The 15,378-nt window shown below is 46.7% G+C and overlaps 2 protein-coding genes across 4 annotated transcripts in view; one reads left to right on the top strand and one right to left on the bottom strand.

The window, feature by feature from the left end:
• The window catches only part of LOC144127808 (CD151 antigen-like), a 275,341-nt gene extending 265,863 nt beyond the window's left edge, over positions 1-9,478 (bottom strand). For both annotated transcript variants that reach the window (XM_077660742.1, XM_077660739.1), the window contains exon 1: positions 9,143-9,478. The gene's annotated coding sequence lies outside the window, so the exon portion shown is untranslated. The remainder of the gene's footprint in view (positions 1-9,142) is intronic.
• Positions 1-15,378, top strand: part of LOC144127807 (uncharacterized) — a 1,292,097-nt gene that overhangs the window by 545,318 nt on the left and 731,401 nt on the right. The window lies entirely within an intron of this gene.

Genomic DNA, 15,378 nt, shown 5'->3' with positions numbered 1-15,378 from the left:
TGCAGCCACGTGAATACCAGGTTTCAAATAGCAGTAAAATGTCAACCTTCCTTCATAGATGTCAAATCCTTCACAGACGTCCCCCGTGTCAAATCTCCTACTGGTCCCGTGTTTTTTTTGTGTGTGTGTGTGTGCATGTGCAGGAACCATGCTGAATAGTGCTACAAACCACCAAAGGGTCTAGCTGTCTATGCTCAATAATATCCTTTCTACTATTTGGGCCCCGTCCTTCATCGTCTCATGTGAGAAAATCCTTCACAGACGTCCCCCGTGTCAACACTTCTACTGGTCCTGTGTTTTTTTGTGTGTGAGCGTGTGCAGGAAACATGTTGAATAGTGCAACAAACTACCAAAGAGTCTAGCTGTCTATGCTCAATAATATCCTTATAACATAATAGCTTATTTAACATTCACTCGTCCCAAACTGGAATACGCATGCGCGGTGTGGGACCCCTATCAAAGTAACATTTCTAACTTACAGGAAGCAACTCAAAACCACGCCGCAAGAATCATTCACTCGGCCTATTTCTATCATGTAAGTGTCACTGAACTAAAACGTAATGCTCATCTTACAAACTTGGCAGACCGCCGTACTACTGCAAGACTATGCCTTTTTCATAAATTTGACTATCACCACATAATCAAGTCTATTATCAGCACTGCCCACCGCACCTCCAGCGGCACGAACCACCAGAAGGCCGTTTACCCTCCCCCTGCACGGAGTAGTGCTCACCTGCCATCATTTTTTGTCCGCACCGCAAAGGACTGGAATGACTTGCCCAACACCGTCGTATTGAACTCCGACCCATCATCATTCAAACAATCCATCGAATCAACTATGTGCCATGAATTCCACTCCCTCATGTAATACCCCTTTAATGGGGCCTTTGAGGTTGTAATAAATAAAAAATACTATTTCGGCCCCGTCCTTCATCGTCTCATGAGAGAAAATCCTTCACAGACGTCCCCAGTGTACTCTCCTACTGGTCGTGTGTTTTTTGCGTGTGCGTGTGCAGGAAACGTGTTTCATAGTGCTACAAACCGCCAAAGAATCTAGTTGTCTATGCTCAATAATGTCCTTTCTACTATTTCGGCCCCGTCCTTCATCGTCTCATGTGAGCACAGACGTCCCCCTGGTACTCTTCTACTGGTCCTGAGCATTTTTTCTGTGTGCGTGTACAGGAAATATGTTTTATAGTGCTACAAACCACTAAAGAGTCTAGTTGTCTACGATCAATAATATCCTTTCTACTATTTGGGTCCCGTCCTTCATCGTCTCAAGTGAGAAAATCCATCACAGACGTCCCCCGTGTACTCTCCTACTGGTCGTGTGTTTTTTGTGTGTGTGTGTGCAGGAAACACGTTGAATAGTGCTAAAACCCACAATAGAATCTACCTGTCTATGCTCAATTATATCCTTTCTACTATTTGGGCCCCGTCCTTCATCGTCTCATGAGAGTAAATCCTTCACAGACGTCCCCCGTGTAAACTCTCCAACTGGTCCTTTGTTTTTTGTGTGCGTGCGTGTGCAGGAAACATGTTTAATAGTGCTACAAACAACCAGAGAGTATAACTGTCTATGCTCAATAATATCATTTCTACTATTTGGGCCCTGTCCTTTATCGTCGCATGTGAGAAAATCCTTCACAGATGTCTCCCATGTACTCTCCTACTGGTCGTGTGTTTTTTTTTTGTGTGTGTGCGTGTGCAGGAAACATGTTAAATAGTGCTACAAACCACCAAAGAGACTTGTTGTCTACGCTCAATAATATCCTTTTTACTATTTGGGCCCTGTCCTTCATCGTTTCATGTGAGAAAAACCTTCACAGACGTCCCCAGTGCGCTCTCCTACTGATCGGGTTTTTTTGTGTGTGGGTGAGTGTGCAGGAAACATGTTGAATAGTGCTACAAACCACAAGAGAGTCTAGCTGTCTATGCTCAATAATATCCTTTCTACTATTTGGGCCTCGTGCTTCATCGTATCATGTCAGAAAATCCTTCACAGACGTCCCCCGTGTCAACCGTCCTACTGGTCCTATGTATCTTTGTGTGTGCGTGAGCAGGGAGCATGTTGAATAGTGCTACAAACCACCAAAAAGTCTGGTTGTCTATGCTCAATATTATCATTTCTACTATTTGGGCCTCGTGCTTCATCGTTTCATGTGAGAAACTCCTTCTCAGACGTCCCCCGTGTCCACTCTCCTACTGGTCCTATGTATCTTTCTTTGTGTGTGCGCCGCGAACATGTTTAATAGTTCTATAAACCACCAAAGAGTCTTGTTGTCTATGCTAAATAATATCCTTTCTACTATTTGGGCCTCGTGCTTCATCGTATCATGTGAGAAAATCCTTCTCAGACGTCCCCCGTGTCAACTCTCCTACTGGTCCTATGTATCTTTCTTTGTGCGTGTGCCGCGAACATGTTTAATAGTGCTATAAACTACCAAAGAGTCTTGTTGTCTATGCTAAATAATGTCCTTTCTACTATTTGGGCCTCGTGCTTCATCGTATCATTTGAGTAAATCCTTCACAGACGTCCCCCGTGTACTCTCATACTGGTCCTGTGTATCTTTGTGTGTGCGTGTGCAGGGAACATGTTGAATAGTGCTACAAACCACCAGAAAGTCTTGTTGTCTATGCTCAATATTATCATTTCTACTATTTGGGCCTCGTGCTTCATCGTATCATGTGAGAAAATCCTTCTCAGACGTCCCCCGTGTCAACTCTCCTACTGGTCTTATGTATCTTTCTTTGTGCGTGTGCCGCGAACATGTTTAATAGTGCTATAAACCACCAAAGAGTCTTGTTGTCTATGTTAAATAATATGCTTTCTACTATTTGGGCCTCGTGCTTCATCGTATCATTTGAGTAAATCCTTCACAGACGTCCCCCGTGTACTCTCATACTGGTCCTGTGTATCTTTGTGTGTGCGTGTGCAGGGAACATGTTGAATAGTGCTACAAACCACCAGAAAGTCTTGTTGTCTATGCTCAATATTATCATTTCTACTATTTGGGCCTCGTGCTTCATCGTATCATGTGAGAAAATCCTTCTCAGACGTCCCCCGTGTCAACTCTCCTACTGGTCTTATGTATCTTTCTTTGTGCGTGTGCCGCGAACATGTTTAATAGTGCTATAAACCACCAGAAAGTCTTGTTGTCTATGCTCAATATTATCATTTCTACTATTTGGGCCTCGTGCTTCATCGTATCATGTGAAAAAATCCTTCTCAGACGTCCCCCGTGTCAACTCTCCTACTGGTCTTATGTATCTTTCTTTGTGCGTGTGCCGCGAACATGTTTAATAGTGCTATAAACCACCAGAAAGTCTTGTTGTCTATGCTCAATATTATCATTTCTACTATTTGGGCCTCGTGCTTCATCGTACCATGTGAGAAAATCCTTCTCAGACGTCCCCCGTGTCAACTCTAGTACTGGTCTTATGTATCTTTCTTTGTGCGTGTGCCGCGAACATGTTTAATAGTGCTATAAACCACCAGAAAGTCTTGTTGTCTATGCTCAATATTATCATTTCTACTATTTCGGCCCCGTGCTTCATCGTATCATGTGAGAAAATCCTTCTCAGACGTCCCCCGTGTCAACTCTCCTACTGGTCTTATGTATCTTTCTTTGTGCGTGTGCCGCGAACATGTTTAATAGTGCTATAAACCACCAAAGAGTCTTGTTGTCTATGCTAAATAATATCCTTTCTACTATTTGGGCCTCGTGCTTCATCGTATCATGTGAGAAAATCCTTCTCAGACGTCCCCCGTGTCAACTCTCCTACTGGTCTTATGTATCTTTCTTTGTGCGTGTGCCGCGAACATGTTTAATAGTGCTATAAACCACCAAAGAGTCTTGTTGTCTATGCTAAATAATATCCTTTCTACTATTTGGGCCTCGTGCTTCATCGTATCATTTGAGTAAATCCTTCACAGACGTCCCCCGTGTACTCTCATACTGGTCCTGTGTATCTTTGTGTGTGCGTGTGCAGGGAACATGTTGAATAGTGCTACAAACCACCAGAAAGTCTTGTTGTCTATGCTCAATATTATCATTTCTACTATTTGGGCCTCGTGCTTCATCGTATCATGTGAGAAAATCCTTCTCAGACGTCCCCCGTGTCAACTCTCCTACTGGTCCTGTGTATCTTTCTTTGTGCGTGTGCCGCGAACATGTTTAATAGTGCTATAAACCACCAAAGAGTCTTGTTGTCTATGCTAAATAATATCCTTTCTACTATTTGGGCCTCGTGCTTCATCGTATCATTTAAGTAAATCCTTCACAGACGTCCCCCGTGTACTCTCATACTGGTCCTGTGTATCTTTGTGTGTGCGTATGCAGGGAACATGTTGAATAGTGCTACAAACCACCAGAAAGTCTTGTTGTCTATGCTCAATATTATCATTTCTACTATTTGGGCCTCGTGCTTCATCGTATCATGTGAGAAAATCCTTCTCAGACGTCCCCCGTGTCAACTGTCCTACTGGTCCTATGTATCTTTCTTTGTGCGTGTGCCGCGAACATGTTTAATAGTGCTATAAACCACCAAAGAGTCTTGTTGTCTATGGTAAATAATATCCTTTCTACTATTTGGGCCCCGTCCTTCATCGTCTCATATGAGAAAATCCTTCACAGACGTCCCCCGGGTATTCTCATACTGGTCGTGTGTTTTGTTGTGTGTGTGCGTGTGCAGGAAACATGTTTAATGGTGCTACAAACCGCCAAAGAGTCTTGTTGTCTATGCTCAATAATATCCTTTCTACTATTTGGGCCCCGTCCTTCATCGTCTCAGGTGAGAAAATCTTTCACAGACGTCCCGTCCCGCGTGTCAACTCGCGTAGTGGTGCTGTTTTTTTGTGTGTGTGTGCGTGTGCATGAAAGATGTTGAATATTGCTACAAACCACCAGAGAGTCTAGCTGTCTATGCTCACTAATCCTTTCTACTATTTGGGCCCCGTCCTTCATCGTCACATGTGAGAAAATCCTTCACAGACGTCCCCCGTGTCAACTCTGCTACTGGTCCTGCGTTTCTTTGTGTGTGTACATGCGCAGGAAACATGTTTAATAGTGCTACAAACCACTAAAGAGTCTAGTTGTCTACGCTCAATAACATCCTTTCTACTATTTGGGTCTCGTGCTTCATCGTCTCATGGAGAAAATCCTTCGCAGTAGTCCCCCGTGTCAACTCTCCTACTGGTCCCGTGTTTTTTGTGAGTGTGCAGGAAACAGTTTGAATGGTGCTACAAACCATCAGAGTCTAGCTGTCTATGCTCAATAATATCATTCCTACTATTTGGGCCTCGTGCTTTATCGTCTCATGTGAGAAAACCCTTCACAGACATCCTCCGTGTCAACTCTTCTACTGGTCCTGTGTTTTTGTGAGTGTGCGTGTGCAGGGAACAGGTTGAATAGTGCTACAAACCACCAAAGAGTCTAGTTGTCCATGCTCAATAATATCCTTTCTATTTGGGCCACCTCCTTCATCCTCTTATGTTTAAAATCCTTCACATGCGACCTCCTTGCCCACTTTCCTACTGGTCCTGCGGTTTTTTTTTGTGTGTGCCGGAAACATGTTTCATAGTGCTACCGTGGTATCCACTGTCCCAGTATCTGTGTGCACTTGCATGAGAAACTTATGTAATTATTGTTAGCTTAGGCATAGTAGCAGCGCAAAAAAACACACACAAAAGAAGAACAAAACACCGAAAGACACGCACAGACGCTGCAGCGTCTGTGCGTGTATCTCGGTGTCTCGTTGTTCTTCGTTTCAGTGTTTTTTTGCGCTGCTATTATGCCTAAGATAAGTAACCAATTCGCCGAAGAGCTAGTTATACTGAAGCATATTGTTAGAAACCAACAACTAGCCCAGCTCTCTACACTTAGTAATATCATTTCCAGTACACTAGGTCCCGTCCTCTTTCGTTTACGAATGGGAATCCTTCCCTGTCGTCCGTGGTATCCAGTCTCCCTCTAGCGCCATCTTTTTTGCGCTGGATGTATCAACACCGTCACACGTGGGCTCTTGGCCAATACGAGCTTAGAGCGACGAGTAAAAATGGTATCAAGTGCGTCTGGTGCATCCATCTGACATCTTAAGGCAGCCGGCAAAGTTAGCAACTGAGACATATTACGCCGCGTAGCAACAGGGAATGCATTGATCTATTTTAGGCAAAACATGCAGACCCGAAAGCAAACGTGAGCGCCTGACACACCTGCAAGTTTGCAGGAAGAACCTCCTCTTTCCGGTCCAACGTGAATATGCGCTGTTGTGCCTCCACCGTGAAGCCAGTCCGCACTGGCAGTCGCATTCCCGGCGCGCAGTGGGCTGCGTGAACGTGCCGTACATGGTCGACCTTGGTGGGAAACAGGAGCACGGACTATTGGGCGAGTTGGTGCATTGCAAACACGTACAAGCGCACAAAACCACAAACACACGAAGAGGCTGAGACACCACGAGCGCTTACTTCCAACTGTAATCTTTATTGACAGAAACACACATTAAATCCGCATCGCTGCATGACGTCATCTGACCGCGCTGCCGATCTCAAATGGCCACTCTCAGAAAATTAATTTCTTTGGCTCTCAGTGCAACAAATGGTGCGCTGACGAATGACACACCCGCTTTCCTAATCAGATCTGCTTCTATTATTTCTCTTACATCCTGGCATTTACGCTTGGCTACTATCCTGCACGCGCTGAAGAAAGGTGTACATGGCTTTTTGTTTTTTCAGCACAGCCATAGCAATGTACAGACAGATTTCCGTCCCTGTGATTGCCTACTTTCCTCCTGTGCTCAAGCAGTCTTTCATTTAGGCATCGGCCAGTTTGACCGATGTAGCTAGAGCCGCACGAAAGGGGAATTTCGTAGGCCACACCAGAAGCACCTGCCGCAAAAGGATCACGTTGTTTGATAGCGCATGGCTCTTTAGGCTTTTGGAAAGGATGAGTCATTTTGACCAGCTTGCCCAGCTTTTCAGGAGCAGAGAGCACCACTCTGACGTCACTGCGTTTCGCAACAGGCTACCGGAAACAGGAAACAGGCTATCGCACATGCAGACATCTCCAAACTTCGTTAGCATTGAATGTTTCCCTAGCAAAACCACAAAACACTGCACGCTCTGCGGGTGATGCCTGCAGCTGGTGATTGAGTAGCGCGACAGTTTTCCTGCTAGCAAAATAGCATCGCTTGGAACTAAGCATCGGTGCAAAGCAGTTTTCCGCCAAAAAATCCTACAACAAACCTATCTCCAGCGTTCTCGTGTCCTTGCGCCCGTTAATGGGAAAGTTGTTGAGCGCAGGATTGAGACATGCCTGCACAGAAGATTACTCACGACAAAAAACTAACGGAAAAGGATTCGTTCATAGACCTACTAGACAGGACGACGCAGAATATACAACTGAATTCCACTTGTGTTTTTAGAGCCGCCCTGTGCACTCCCTTCTTGAGAACGCGTCCTGTTCTGCTGCACCAACAGGCAAAACAGGCTACGCTTCTTAAAAGTAAGATTTCTTTCGCACGCTGTCTCAGCCGCAACTGCCGCCTTGTCAGAAACTAATCGTTCCAGTGAGACGCGTATCGAGTCCACACAGCGAAAAGCGCACAAGTCGCCATATAGGACGGTCTGCATATAATCTCCGCAGGGCGAACAATGAGCGCAGGATGTTCACTATACTGGCTCGGTACAGAACCACCGTCCTGCCCTGGTTCTGCACTATCTCGTAAACACCAAGCGCACCTTGTTCGCCCTTCAGATATTGCTCAGCACAATACGCAATGTCGCGGCGCATCACACAAGTGCAGTACCATGATCCTGAGATTTGTATGCGTGCGTAATGACGTAAACACCACACGCGGAAATTGCGTTGTATCTACTTTGTTTTTTAGAGACTCTTCCTGTGACTACAATTTGTAACTGCGAAAGAAGCTTATACTACCACTCATCAATGGGGCACAGCAGACTCCACCTGCGGCTCTTGCGTCGTCCCACTGAGGCAGCTTTAACTGCAGGCGCAGTCCAGCAGTATGCCCAAGGATACCCGAATCAGACGAAGCAACGCTACCCGTCACACATTCGTGAGATGCTAGTGCCTGCTTGGTTGAGTTGAGGTAAACTACGCTCTCACACTCGAAAGCCGCACAAAGTGGGCCCGCTGAAGGAACTTAGCGGAGGGCAATGTTTTTTTTTTTATTTTGCCTTCTAGAATACGTTACTCCTGAAGGCGAAGAGATCTGTAGACTGAAAATCTCCGTGATAATAAATGACCATCTTATCTTTATTTGGCACGTAGTCCATCAAAGAAACGGATATTACGAATTTCCAGAATATGGCCCGAAAATTGAAGGCTGCTTCTGAAAAAACGAACCATAAACGAAACGTATAAATGAGCCTTGTTTTTTGCCTGTTTCCGTGATGTGCCTGAGATGGCACAAACTACGAACTCCAGCCTTGAATATTAATTTCATGCCCCATGTCAGCACCTCCGCCGGGAAACATTGCAGAAGGAAATCATCGTCGCCGGGTCGGGTTGCGCTTCTTTTTTTCGTGGGCATTCTTCTTCCTGCGCTGATGTGTCATTCTTCAAGTTGCCACAGAAGATAACATCGTGAAGCAAACAAGGCTGCCCCATTTACTCTGCATCTCTGAGAGGGTTCGTCAATGCCCTCCGTGACGGCCACGCATTCCACAAGCGCCGCTGTCAATAGCTTGCGCTCAACTGACGGCCTTATTGTGAATAGGACGCACCCCTGTTGTGCAACACGCGCACAGGCAGGAGAAGCCTTTGCGCATAAAACTTTCTCAGCGGCGATTCCATGGCACTTTGTCTCTATGAAGCTATTTATTGGCCGAAGTTGGCGCACTAGCAATAATGCGAGCACAGGCGGGTGGTGCGGACTGAGTGGGCTGGAATTGTGGCTCGGCAAAAAAAAATCTCGCTCCGAGCCTTCATGTTCTGGAGATGAACGAGTGCATTTAATTTCTCACCACAGCCTTGCACGCAGCTTTCCCAACGGAAGCAGAACCTTTGCAGAAACGAACACGCCTGCAGGTTTCGCGTTCGCTGCCGCGGTTATTCACCAACGAAGATTTCCGCGCCATATTTTATCCCACGAAGCGTAGAGAAAAGCCAAGTGCACTCACCGTCTCATGATGCCTCAGCGGTGCCGAATTAAAGCAGACCGGTAGGCTGAACACCAGTGCCGCCGCAGCGAAATCACGCACTTTCCAAATTCGCCGGCGGCGCACTTGCCACACCACAGGCAGCGACACTCATCCGCACACCACGCACGCCGGCCATCGTTGCATCTCCTCGTATCCCGGGGCGCGCTTCTTGCGCTCGCCGAGTGGGGATGGAAATAGCAGCGCCGCGATCCTCCTCCGGCCAGAGGAGCACTCGACAGGACACCCGGACAAAACAAAAGGAGAAAACGCGCCACGACAAATGCGAACGGCTTCGCTGGCGCACCGTAGCCGTTCGCCCAATGCCACGCTCTGACGGAGGCCGCGGCCGCCGACCAGGGGCTCCAAGGTTTGCCGGCCGCCCTGCAGATGGCGCCAGCCGCTGTCGAGTCAATTGGCTCCGCAGGGAGCACGTGAAAGCTGCGTCACCGGCGCGGGCAACTTCGTCCCCTCTTTCCTTTTCGCACCCCCCCCCCCCCCTCTCGCGGCTCTCTTGTAGATGTCAAATGTCAGTGGTGGAGCAAGACCATAATGATGTCGCTACATTGGTCGAAGTTGCTTTTAAGAGTAGCTGTCCGACCAGCGTTGCCCTCAAGGGAATTCGAACGTAATACAAACACTGCACAGAGCCGCAGGTAACTCTCATTCTCGGTGTACCTCCACTGCAGCCAACTAAGTAAAGCGCTAGTGTCTGAACTATATCTCGACATTAGTAGCAATAACGCTGACTTCTTTGCTTGCGCAAAGAAAAGTCCACCGCGGACGTACAATCAGCGCATGAGAGACACGTGCAGCGGTTTTCTGTGCCAGCCATTTTAAATCTGCAAAAAAATAAGTTGTGTTTTAAACACCAAGAATGGAACGGAAACGGTAAGGGAGCAGAAAACATAGAGTGCAAATTGAAAATCACTTCATTATTTGGCCTTAACAAAAAAAAATTCACACTGCTTCAAAAGGCGCAATAATGCTCGCAAACAATTAGCCGTTATGGAGTAAATAATGTCAATAATGATAATAATACAGCGAATGCACAATGCTGAAAATAGAGATTTTGGCCGGAGGCAGGTACAACAAGACAAAGAAGTGCTTCCTTAATAGCATTTCATTCTGGGGCTGAGCTGTAAGATTTGGCGCTTTTGCCATATTTCAACCGACCGTCATAAAACATGGACGGGGCAGATGGACCGCCTGAGATGTCACGCATTGGCAAACGTTGCGTCTTATCTCAATGGCCCTGCACATTTGCTAATAGTGTGATCCCTAGTAGACACTACCGCCCTTTGAACCCCGTTCTTAAGACAGCCTACAACGCCGGCCATCCTCGGAAGCCGCGGGTCGATAACCTCGAGTCAGAACCGGCGGAGCTGGTGTATCGAAACGCTACGCGCACGTGTTTCTACGTTTTCTATAGCCGAGAAACACTTAGAGGGGCAAAGCTTCGCACATATGTTAACGCACAAAGCAGGTTTTCCGCAACTCTTTTCTCAAGTGGCACAGTTCAGGAAAAAAAAAAAAAGCTTTCAGCACGTTTTTCCTCTAGTGATGCCCACTTCCCCTATATGTAGCCTTCAATGATTACGAGACAGCATTCGACTTGGTCGAAACCTCTGCAGTCATGCACGCATTGCGGAATCAGGATGTAGAAGACTTATGAGAAAATATTGAAAGCTATCTATAACGACTGCACATCTACCATAGTCCTCCATAAAGCCAAAAATAAAATTACAAGAACAAAGGGTGTCAGGCAGGGAGACACGATATCGCCAATGCTATTCACCGCTTGTTTAAATGAGCTGTCCCGAGGCCTGGATTGGCAACAATTGAAGATAAGAGTTAATGGAGAATACCATAAGTAATCTGCGATTCGCTGATGGCATTGCCTTGCTAAGTCACCCAGGAGATGAAATGCGAACCATGATCAATGAGTTCGGTTGAGCAGAACAGTGGTTCTAGGAATTAACATGAAAAACCAATGTCATTTTCAATAATCTACAGGCACAAAAAACTGCTTCATGTTTTGCAAGGCAGTGCTCAGCCTGAGCGGAAGCTTCCCTGCATCTCGTCCTCCCCTACGGATCAACCGCATCCTAAGCTCGGAGTTCAGGTCAGGCTCTACAAGGATGAGTTACGTCTGGTGTGTGAGCTGAACACGCCGCACCAACACCAGGCGCATTTGTACAGGCAATCGTGCGACACTGCACACCAGGCCACAGAGTTCACCTGGGTACCCTCGTCATCGCCTGAGAGCAAGGTGGAAGCGTGCCCCACAGCCTCAAGAAGAAGTCCTCGTTTTTTGAAACCGGTGTCTCTCTCAAAAACCTTAAGACGCTTCAGCATGCCGCCAAATTCGCTTTCCAGCTGCGATGAACGCCAATTGACGAAATGTAATTCGGTAGAGCCATTGGCCATCGTTTGCTTGAACCGACACGACTCAGGTGCATTGAGGAGTGTGTATATGTGTAGTTGTAAGAACTGACCTTGAGGCACGACCATGTAAATCTGACCCCATCTCGGCCTCAGCGGTCTTAATGGTCAATGCAGATTTTCGTTTCGTGCGGGCAGGACAGGCAGATCATGTCTGCTGGGAAATGCCGAACTGCTGTATAGAACTTCAATGCTGCCCACGGAAAGCGTCGAAAGTTAGAAAGTAGACAGCTGAGCTACTGAAAGGCTTGAACCTAAACGCTCTTGCTTTAGCAGTGAAACGCGCAAAAGGTACGCATTTAAATGATTTTCTCGGCAAAAACACACGAACAAGACGTCCCTTACCATGTGATTATTAATGAAAGGAAAACATGACTGCCTAGTAATGCACCTCTGGGCATCTCTGGTCACCTCTTAAATCATCTATCAGGCCTTCTGATCCAAGGCCGTTTTTTGGTACCAAATCCTGATATAGTAGCACATCTTTTCTTCAAGCCGAATCCCGGCACCACAAACGCTTTTAGTACTGTCGTCATCGACCTCTTTTATTCCTTACTTCACAAAGCCCTTATGAATAGCGTGAAGAACTGTATCTGCGAGTCCAATGACGAGATAAGTTTCAAAAGTAATGGAGGAGTCCCAGTGGGCTCTTTTCCTGAGCTGGTTTCCTTCTATCTTAGGTCTACCTACGCTGCTTGGGACGGTACCTTCAGAAGTCCGGTGCTTATCGATTCGTGCGTGGTGCCTGTTCTTGCGGGTATCTTCCTCAGTAATGTGAATAGGTGTCTTAATAGCACCCGTAACGTGTCGTGGATGTCTACCAGGTGTGTTTGGACAGTTCACGCTTTACAGACCTGGTCGTCGGCGTTTTAAGGTCTTTCGTCAATGTGGGTGTCGTCTCGATTTTCAATCAATCATCATCAGTTTATCTTTAATATAAACGGTTTTGAAGGAACCTATTATTTACCGTCTGTGGATAAATTGCAGTTCCTTGATGTGTTACTCTCTTTTCATACAGAGTCATGTATGTTAGCGGTACCATCCTAGATAGGTCTAACGCTCCGTTCAACCTCGGGCCACTCAAAAGTTGTGAACAATGGCATATTTATGTCGTGCCTTCGTTTTGTCCTCACGAAATCCTGCAGGCATGACAGACTACAAAACTTCTTTGAACAGGTAAATAGATTAAAGGTCTCAGTCTATCCGGACAGCGTAATCAGACCTGCTTGCGAAAAACTTATAAGCTTGTGAAAGGAAATCCACCGAAGACGGAAAAAGATGACAAGACAAAGAAGAAAAAGATGGTGCAGCCATGCCAACATCGGCTTGCGAACAATCTCAGCATTGTGGCTAATCGCTGTAACGTTCAAGTAAATTCTCGCCCCCTAACAAGCTCTCAAAAGTTTGCAGCCAAAACTAATCGGAATAGGCATAACAGAGAAGGATCTAAACGGTGTCATTCCTCAGCGTTCATTCCTTGCATATCAGGCGTGGTGTACAAATCTGCCGGTTTTCTCAGGCAAGACCTCCATAGGACAACGAGGACGTTGTCTGAACGTGCGACTGAAAGAATATGAAAATTCGCTCTCAGTCTTCACACCTGGCTGACCACTGACTGGAGAAGCTCCGCTTTGTGCGAACATGCAGTCGTGCAGCGCGGCACTATAACGTGTGCATACACGCGTGACGTGGAGCCATCTAGCCTTAGAATGAAGGCAGGCGCACTAGCCAGGCGCCGGTAGCAATTACTGTAAAATCTCGGCACACGATACCAACTCTGTCAGAAAGTGAAAAGCACGCAAAGTGCAAATTGTCTTCTAGTAACCTCCCATCCCCTTTTACATTCGTCTTTAGCGTCAATGGCGGACACCGGCGATAACTGTGCGTGGCAGTGCTTCAGGCAGTGGCTACAGAAGAATGGCATCATGTGCAAGCCCGGCGCACCTTCTTAGTCGGGAAATGGAGGCTGGTGTACTTTCTCTTTCATCCGCTCAACCCAGTTGTGATTTGTTTCTAGTCGCGCTTTTCGACGCCGCACGGTTTGTTGCACTCGCCCAGTGACGCTGGCAGCGTTTCCGGCTGCAGGTCAAGGCAATCCGCCATTCGCTGGGCGGTGTGCTGTCCGTACGTTACTTGCATGCAGTCATCGAGGGATGTGTGGTGTGAAGACGACAGCCCAAGAAAGGCGCGTGGCAGGTTTCTTCCACTCGACAACGGCGTTGCGAACGCAGGCACGTCCCCTCCGACGCGGTTGGCCGCTGAATAATGCAGTTCTGATTACGGCCCCGCCAACCTTGACCGTGGTCCGCGAAGGAGAGCAAGCGGTAAACAAGGGCGCGCTGACCCGCGGGCGAAAAACCAGGAGCACTCTCCCCATTAGGGAGGCGGCGCGGAGGAACCGCTTTATCGGCGGAATAATGCAAGCAGCGATATGGCGTAGCCATCGCCTCGGCACACGTGCCCTAATTCGCCGGGCCGAACGGATTTTCACCGCTTAGTTCTTTATTCCCGCAGCGGCCAGGCTTACGCACCATTTCTTTTAACCTCACCGCATCGCACCGGCGCCCTAAATTGGCACTAAACCTGAAAACGCAGCGCTTACCGATGGTGCACCGCTTCCGCGTCCCTTTGCACATAAAACGAGTTTCGTCGCATGGCTTTTGATGGTTGCTTCAAAACATGGCAGCTCAGATAAGCGCGCACCATTTAATAGCACTGTTTCTGGAATATTTCAAGTCCTTTACTTTTTGTGCGAGAACTCTACGCTACTAAAGCGTTCTGATCAAATCCCTCTCTCCAGAAGGAGCTATCTTTTGTAATCAACAGCGAACATTGGTTGAGGTTCTTATTTTTTCGTCGTAGCCCCCCAAGAATCTACATACAACGATATTCTAAGCTTTATTGATTTGTAAAAATTAAATTGGTCATCCTCTCAGTGGGCTTTGGCCCCTTATACCTACTGACATGATTCCCATTGCAAGTAATAATCCGTTGGAAACTCTCCTCCTTTCTCTGAACCGCTGCCCCTAACTTACCAAGCTGATTAGGAGCAGAGAAAATAACCTTCACGCCATACTTATCCCCACTCTCTTAAACCGATGCAACAATACATGTAGTACATAAGGCATTAAAGCAATCTTATTCGGTTCATCAATTAATTTTTGTGCTGTCCTGAACATTTCAGTGCTCGCAGAATGTTATCCGAAGTATAGCCACAAGTACGGAGTCAGGTAAACCAGCCAACCTGCCTCTAAGGGCTTGGGCTGCAAGACTACTGAACATTTGATGAACACTCGATTTTCTGACAGCTATAGCAGTACATCCTGTAACAATTCCGAATTTCACAAGTTAAGAATGACAAGACCTGTATTTACAAGGTTTTTCACTCCTAGAAGCGTACTGCCAGCACACATGATTCGACAAGAAAGTCAGCTTTAAATCTAAGAATTCCAAGAGGTTCTTCTGAGGGTACTCATGTGTGAACTTCAGTCCTGAACCACGTTTAGAAAGAATATCAAGCAACTCAGGCACTCATTCAGTATCCAAGGGCCTAACTTAAACCAGGAAATCACCCATGTATCGGAAAATTTGAAAAAACCTTCTTGTTATGTCACTCGCTACTTTCCTGTGAACGTAACTTAGAAAAATAAAGAAGGAAGAAAAAGTTTTTATGCAGAACTCGGGAGTATGTACTGGTCCATGGTATGTGAGTGTAGCGCGAAACGGTACAAGGGACAAAGAAAGACGCACACAACAAAGGCCCTTTTTGTGTG

The sequence above is a fragment of the Amblyomma americanum genome, chromosome 4, assembly GCF_052857255.1.
Source record: "Amblyomma americanum isolate KBUSLIRL-KWMA chromosome 4, ASM5285725v1, whole genome shotgun sequence".
NCBI classification, from domain to species: domain Eukaryota; kingdom Metazoa; phylum Arthropoda; class Arachnida; order Ixodida; family Ixodidae; genus Amblyomma; species Amblyomma americanum.
This window is presented reverse-complemented; position numbering and strand designations above follow the sequence as displayed.